This window comes from Anomaloglossus baeobatrachus, chromosome 2, assembly GCF_048569485.1.
Source record: "Anomaloglossus baeobatrachus isolate aAnoBae1 chromosome 2, aAnoBae1.hap1, whole genome shotgun sequence".
Lineage (NCBI taxonomy): Eukaryota > Metazoa > Chordata > Amphibia > Anura > Aromobatidae > Anomaloglossus > Anomaloglossus baeobatrachus.
The window spans coordinates 267801666-267808891 of NC_134354.1; positions in this window are offsets into that span (position 1 = coordinate 267801666).

The window sequence follows — 7226 nt, forward strand, 5'->3', positions numbered from 1 at the left end:
TAAAACATAGAACTTCTGCTTTTCTCCTAGAGCAGACAAAAAACCTCAAACCACATTACATTTCATGTGATTTACAATTACATTACATAAATTACAGACAGCTTAAGGTGAACCTGACCACCTTGGTGTGAGATCTCTTAGGACGGCTTATCTCATGCGAGATGGCGGTCATTAGGTGTCTAGACTGGGACAGCCCAACCCCCCCCCCTTCGAAATGCAAGTACACGCATGAGGTTGCAAGGTGAGATTATACAAATGTTCTCACCTGCAGCTGGAGTGCGCAATTCTCCACCTCTCGCGTAGTTGCCTTTCGACTGAAGGTGTCAGCACGGCCGTCCGCCATCCAGAGCTCCGTCCTAAGGTTCGTTGGGCGCCAAATGATAAGGCCGTAATTTAGGTTGATGCAATCTAATCATGCATCCCTCTTAAACTGTCTGTAGTCCAAATTATGAGTCACTCGTGGTAGCATGCATAACCACTATCTTTCACACACACCAGAGAGACGTACTCGGATATGAATAGAAAGTAAGACTGACTTTTAATACGGAAATTGTACGGATATATATATAATCTTATTGGCTAGGTGCCAAGAATACGTAACACGTCTCCTATTGGATAAAGTAGAACAGCTTATTCTGTGATATACAATTTACTGTAATGTGCTTGGTTCCTCATTTATATTAAGCAATGTCAGCATGATTCACTGGTCACAAGAATAGCCCAGACTGTCTGTCTGAGTCTTATGCCAAGAGATATGTGGGGTACAGTTCAAACACCATCTTAAATCCTGTTCTTTATGGATATCTCCATGTAACAATGATATACTCATAATAATTCATAATCTTGTCCATAACAGGGTCAGCCAGGGGACGGGAAAGGCACGCGTATTTTTGAGAGTGCTTCATGCAAAGCATCTTTTTCATCTTGAAAATGGGGGTCAACTGATGCCAGTCAAGTGGGGTGTGTGTGGCCCAATTAGTGTCAACGAGGGAGACTGTGGTTGGAGTCCCCTCGCTGTGTTTCTAAAAGAACCAAGATGAACAAGTCATGGCTCTCAGAGGACTTTTCTTCCCCTGGGTCAGCCAGGGGACGGGAAAGGCACGCGTATTTTTGAGAGTGCTTCATGCAAAGCATCTTTTTCATCTTGAAAATGGGGGTCAACTGATGCCAGTCAAGTGGGGTGTGTGTGGCCCAATTAGTGTCAACGAGGGAGACTGTGGTTGGAGTCCCCTCGCTGTGTTTCTAAAAGAACCAAGATGAACAAGTCATGGCTCTCAGAGGACTTTTCTTCCCCTGGGTCAGCCAGGGGACGGGAAAGGCACGCGTATTTTTGAGAGTGCTTCATGCAAAGCATCTTTTTCATCTTGAAAATGGGGGTCAACTGATGCCAGTCAAGTGGGGTGTGTGTGGCACAGTTAGTGTAAACGAGGGAGACTGTGGTTGGAGTCCCCTCGCTGTGTTTTACATGCTTTTAGAAGGGCATGACATGGCTTGGAGGTTGACTTTCAGCATCTGCAAACTGTTGCCTACCAAAATGCTGCCTTTCCAACACCTGTGGTTATAGACAATGAGGAACATACTGATGAAGATGAGACGCAGATACCCGATTGGGATGACAACTTAAATATTCGGTCAGGGCAAGAAGAGGCTCGTTCTGAGGGGGAGGGGAGTGCAAACACAACAATTGATGATGAAGTTCTAGATCCCACCTACTGTCAACCCACAGTCAGACACTCGAGGAGGTCAACAGAGGCGGTGGAGAAGGATGCAACCGACGACAAAGTTACCTTGCGCCTTCCTGGACAGAGTCGGAGCACTGGTAGCACGTCTACAACTGCATCCTCAGCCACCACTCTGCCTCTGAGCATTATTCGGGGTGGATCAACAGGTCGCATGGCCTCTAAGCCTTGCCTAGCCTGGTCCTTTTTTGACATAGAAAAAGATCGCCCAAATTATGTGATCTGTAAAATTTGTCATGGTTCTCTTAGTAGAGGTCAAAACCTCAGCAGTTTGACAACTTCTTCCATGAATCGTCACATGAATAAATATCATATGGCCCGGTGGGAAGCTCACCGTGCTGCAATGCGGCCTAGCGGAGCGAACCATCCACCGCCTGCCCCTTCCAGTGCATCCGCGCGCTCGTCATCTTCTAGGACTGTGGGGACAGCTGTCACACCTGTTTTTCCACCCACAACTTCCACCACTGTAACCGCAACAGTCAGTTTGCTTGGTAGGTCGTCAGTTGGTTTGGAAGGGGAAACAAGTGAGTGTGTACAGCTCTCTCAGACATCGATAGCACCAACGTTGGATGAAGGCAACATCATGTCTCCGCCTGTACTTTCCTCACAAACCTGCATTTTTCCAGGGACACCCTACTCAACACCGTCTACACACAGCAGCCAGATCTCTGTCCCTCAGATGTGGTCAAATAAAAGGCCACTTCCTGCGACCCATGACAAAGCGAAGAGGTTGACTCTATCCGTCTGTAAGCTGTTGGCTACCGAAATGCTGCCTTTCCGCCTAGTGGACACACAGGATTTTAGAGACCTTATGTCTGTCGCTGTGATCCAGTACAAGATGCCCAATCACCACTGCTTCTCCAAGAACAGCATGCCCGCGCTACACCAGCATGTCGCACACAACATCACCACTTCCTTGAGAAACTCTGTGTGCGACACGGTGCATTTCAACACAGATACTTGGACCAGTAAGCATAGACAGGGTCATTACATGTCACTGACTGGGCACTGGCAAACTATGGTGAGAGATGGAGAAGGGTCTGCTGTCCAAGTCTTGCCGTCCCCACGAGTTGTTTCAATCCTTCTTCTGTATGTAGAAGTTAATACACTGCTTCTGCCTCTTCAACCTCGTGTGGGTCCTCCACCTTGGCGCAAACCCTGTGTGGTCAGGCCACCCTTCCTTGTAACTGTGCACAAGCACTACCACACACCTCCTTACTATGCTGGCAGCAGAGCTCAATGCCATCAGGCGGTCAAAGTTTTACTTTGAAATGTATGGGAAATGTGAGTCACACCGCTGAGAAGTTGTGGACGGTTAGCTCTGGATACCGAGTTTCATCAATGGTTGTCTCCACTCAACCAGCAGCCAGGGAAGGCCGGGTGCGACAATGATGCAAACATGGGTGCGGCCCTTCGCTGTGACAATGTGACACACATGGCTTGTGTGGTTCACGTGTTGAACCTGGTTGTCCAGCAATTTTTAAAGCACTATCCTGGACCACATGGCCTTCTGCAGAGAGCACGGTGTAACGCCTTCCTTGATCCACACACTCAGATGGGCTGTTAATGATAGGCTAGAGGGAAGCCACTCACCAAGCAGGACCCCTAGAACCCTGAAACCCTTTAACCCCTATACAGGGATTAGGAATTGCACAGGGCCCAAGGTGATTAATACCTGTGGAAGGCTGCAGTTCCAGAGAATAGTAGTCAGGCAGGGTCAAAACATTAATTGAGGAACAGGAACAGAATGGGACGGCCAGGACTTAATCAGAAAACAAGCTGAGGTGAAATGCGGATCGGCCAACAAGGTACATAAACAGCAAGCAGGAAAAGTAGTCAGGTAACAAGCACACAAAATCATAAAACTGAACTGGGGGTAAAAGTAACCAGAGGTCATAGCTATGTCTGGCAGTGGTCTGCAGACAGGATGGGCATAAAAAAGGGTGTGGTGTCTTCCCATTGGTTGTAGCTGAATGATGGTATTTCATCTGTGAGATACCCACCAGCTACATTCAGCCAGAGATTCTGCATCTGTCAAGGTAATGCAGCCCAGTGGGTGAGCATAACCTGCGTCCACCTGCGCCGCTGGCATCGACTCCTCTCCCATCATCAGCACTATTCATGAAAGGAACACGTTGTCACCTGGCGACCGGAGTACAAATTGACGGAGCGGACTCCGTTGGTGACTTAACAGCCGTGTGCGGCAATGATGCAAACCTGGCTGCGGACCATCCTCAGGGCAATGTGACACACGTGCCTTGTATGGCTCACGTGCTGAACCGAATTCTCCAGCAATTTTTAAAACACCATCACGGCCTACATGGCCTTGTGCAGCGGGCACGCTCGCTATGTGCTCACTTCCATCGTGCGCACACAGCAGCTCAACAACTTTCATCACTCCGGAAGTCTTAGGGTCTGGCAGTTAAACGCCGGAAATGCGATGTTCCGACACGCAGGAATTGGAATCTGCACATGTTGCAGCGTGTGTGGCAGCACCGCAGAGCCCTGCTGAAATACGGTATGACATATAGCCTGGGATAACTTGATCAAGAGGTGGTGCAGATCACGCTGCTGGAGTGGTGTCAGATCAAGGACCTATGCACCCTGCTACACAGTTTACAAATGTCGACGAAGATGTTTAGCACTGGCAATGTCATTCTCAGCGTGACAATTCTGGTCATCTACATGATGGAGCACACTGTAATTATTATTCGGAGTCAGGTGTTGGGACAAGAGGAAGGGGAGGAAGTACAGGAGGAGTCATATGCGGAAGGGATAACAAGATCTACGAGGTCCAGATGGTCAGCGGCACCTATGCGGCATTCATGGTGAGGGAGAGGGATTAACAAGGGCGCATAGTATCAGCAAAAAGTGTTGATGAAAGTGCAGGAGCCCATGAAGAAATGGAGGACGAACTGGCGATGGGCATGGAAGACTCAGCAGATGAGTGAGAGCTTGCTCACATTTCGGTTGTGCGAGGTTGTGGGGAGAGGGCAGAGGAAGGATGCACGATTCTCACCTCTCTGCCACCAACACACCAAGGACTTGGTCCTCCTGGATGCACAAGACACATGAGCGCCTTCTTGCTGCACTACCTACATGACCCTCGGATTGTATGAATTCGAAGTAATCCTGAATACTGGGTTGCCACACTGTTAGATCCCCGGTACAAGACAAAATTTGGCGAACTAATTCCTGCCATAGAAATGGACGCACGTATACAGGAGTATCTGCAGAATGTGGTACGCAATCTTAGATCTACTTTTCCACTAAACACCAGTGCTGCACAAAGTGAATCTCAACGCTTTGTCATGGATAGGAGGAAATGGTCTTTTACTTGTCCACATGGGAGGGACCGAGGGATGGCTGCTGTGCTGAGATGGCGTTGAGTACGGTGTCCCTGCAGAGTTGCACTTTTGGTCATATACCAAAATGAGTTGAAAAAGGACAGATGCTGGTGGAAAGGGGAACAGGTGTGTTGGAAAGGGGAAAAAAGTTTTGGTCCGTGGATTTGGTGGTTAAGCAACTGTAACATTTGCTGAAGAAACACCATCTGTTACAGTGGGACTGGCAGATTTGGATAAAGTGGTATATACTATGTTACCGCTATATAACGAAAATTAATAAGAAAAGAAAGAGAAAGGTATATATCCCCATCAGCAGTCAGTGTCCACCGTGCTCCCAGTTGGAAAAGGAGAGGTTGGCAACTGGAAGGTTTGGTGAAGGATACAGAGCTGTGTGGCTATGAAACTAATAGTAGCCTGAACCGAGTTAGACGCCATTCGGATCTGGAGACTGTGAGCCCTGTTAGCGTCACAGGGTCCACATGCCCACCCAGCCCAGGAACTCCCTGTTAACAACACAGGAGCCATTGTGTACGCTGACCGTGTGCGTAGGGGCACACCTGTGGACAGCAGGCGCATCAGCAGCAGCAGGCCTGTTAATGCCACTGGGCTGCACAAGCAGGACTGGTAGGACAGGAGCTGGTCTTAACCGTTCTGCGTTACCAACTGTGGTGGTGGCCTGCATCGACACCCTATCCCTGCCTACCTCTGGCCTAAAGCCGCAATGGGTTCAACACATGGAGGTGTGCTCTTTCGTAGCATAATAGAAGACTGCGCACCTCCTTGTTGGCTCCAGCCCCTTTTATAACCTGGGTCCGCCCCAAACCAGGGTGAACCACAATGCACCTCCTGGAGACAAAAGTAGAGTGACACGTCATGAGTGGCATAACTAGCGTCCTATTTGGAACCGCAACTTCAATGATGACCTCATGGCTGTCATGACACAAACACCTCACCAGTCATCGTCTGACCATCAATAATGCGGTGACAAGTCATAGGGGTGGGCCTCTGCAAGCCATTTGGGAGGACACCTGATGCCCTGTGGTCTATATGGGACCCCCACATCAGGGGCAGGGCCAAAGAGTTCATTACCGGACCTAGTCTCTGATGCAGGAAGTGCCTGAGCATGCTCAGTAGCATGAAATACAGTCTCTGAAAAAAGACTATCAGCTTTAGCATGGTGTCTAGGCACAAAACAGGACTTAGACCCGGCACAGAATGCAAGCACCTGTGCAAAGAGGCTTTTCACACTTAGTGTGGGAGCATGCGCTGTATCCCGAAAAGAAGACTTAGCGTCAGGAATAACACAGTCAGTCTGAGCATACTCACTAGGCGAAACACTGTAATTATGCTGCAGCTGGGGTAAATCGGCACACGCATGTGCACTAGCTGCCTCTCCACACTTAGACGTGGAGGGGAAATTGCTCTTGGAGATGCTGTCTATGAACAGAAGGAAAAGCTAAAGGAAGCCTGACTTTCTATCCCTCCGAATTATGAAATGCAGCAATGAATTCCATGAGTTTGCTATAACATCAGCGTAGCAAAATGTGCATGAGGGTGTCATGTAGAGGTGCTATAAATAGCTTGTCACCAGTGGTGCACTAATGGAATACAACAGCCAGTTCTATGATGTCACTAAATGGCAGTATTTTGTGCTATCATTATAGCTTATTAAAAACAGAGCAGGAGGGTGTCATGCAGAGGTGCTAGAAATAGCTTGTCACCAGGGGTGCACTAATGGAATACAACAGCCAGTTCTATGATGCCACTAAATGGCAGTATTTTGTGCTATCATTATAGCTTATTAAAAATCGAGCAGGAGGGTGTCATGCAGAGGTGCTAGAAATAGCTTGTCACCAGGGGTGCACTAATGGAATACAACAGCCAGTTCTATGATGCCACTAAATGGCAGTATTTTGTGCTATCATTATAGCTTATTAAAAATCGAGCAGGAGGGTGTCATGCAGAGGTGCTAGAAATAGCTTGTCACCAGGGGTGCACTAATGGAATACAACAGCCAGTTCTATGATGCCACTAAATGGCAGTATTTTTTGCTATCATTATAGCTTATTAAAAACAGAGCAGGAGGGTGTCATGCACAGGTGCTGCACATAGATTTGCACTAGTGTGACTAGACAAAAGT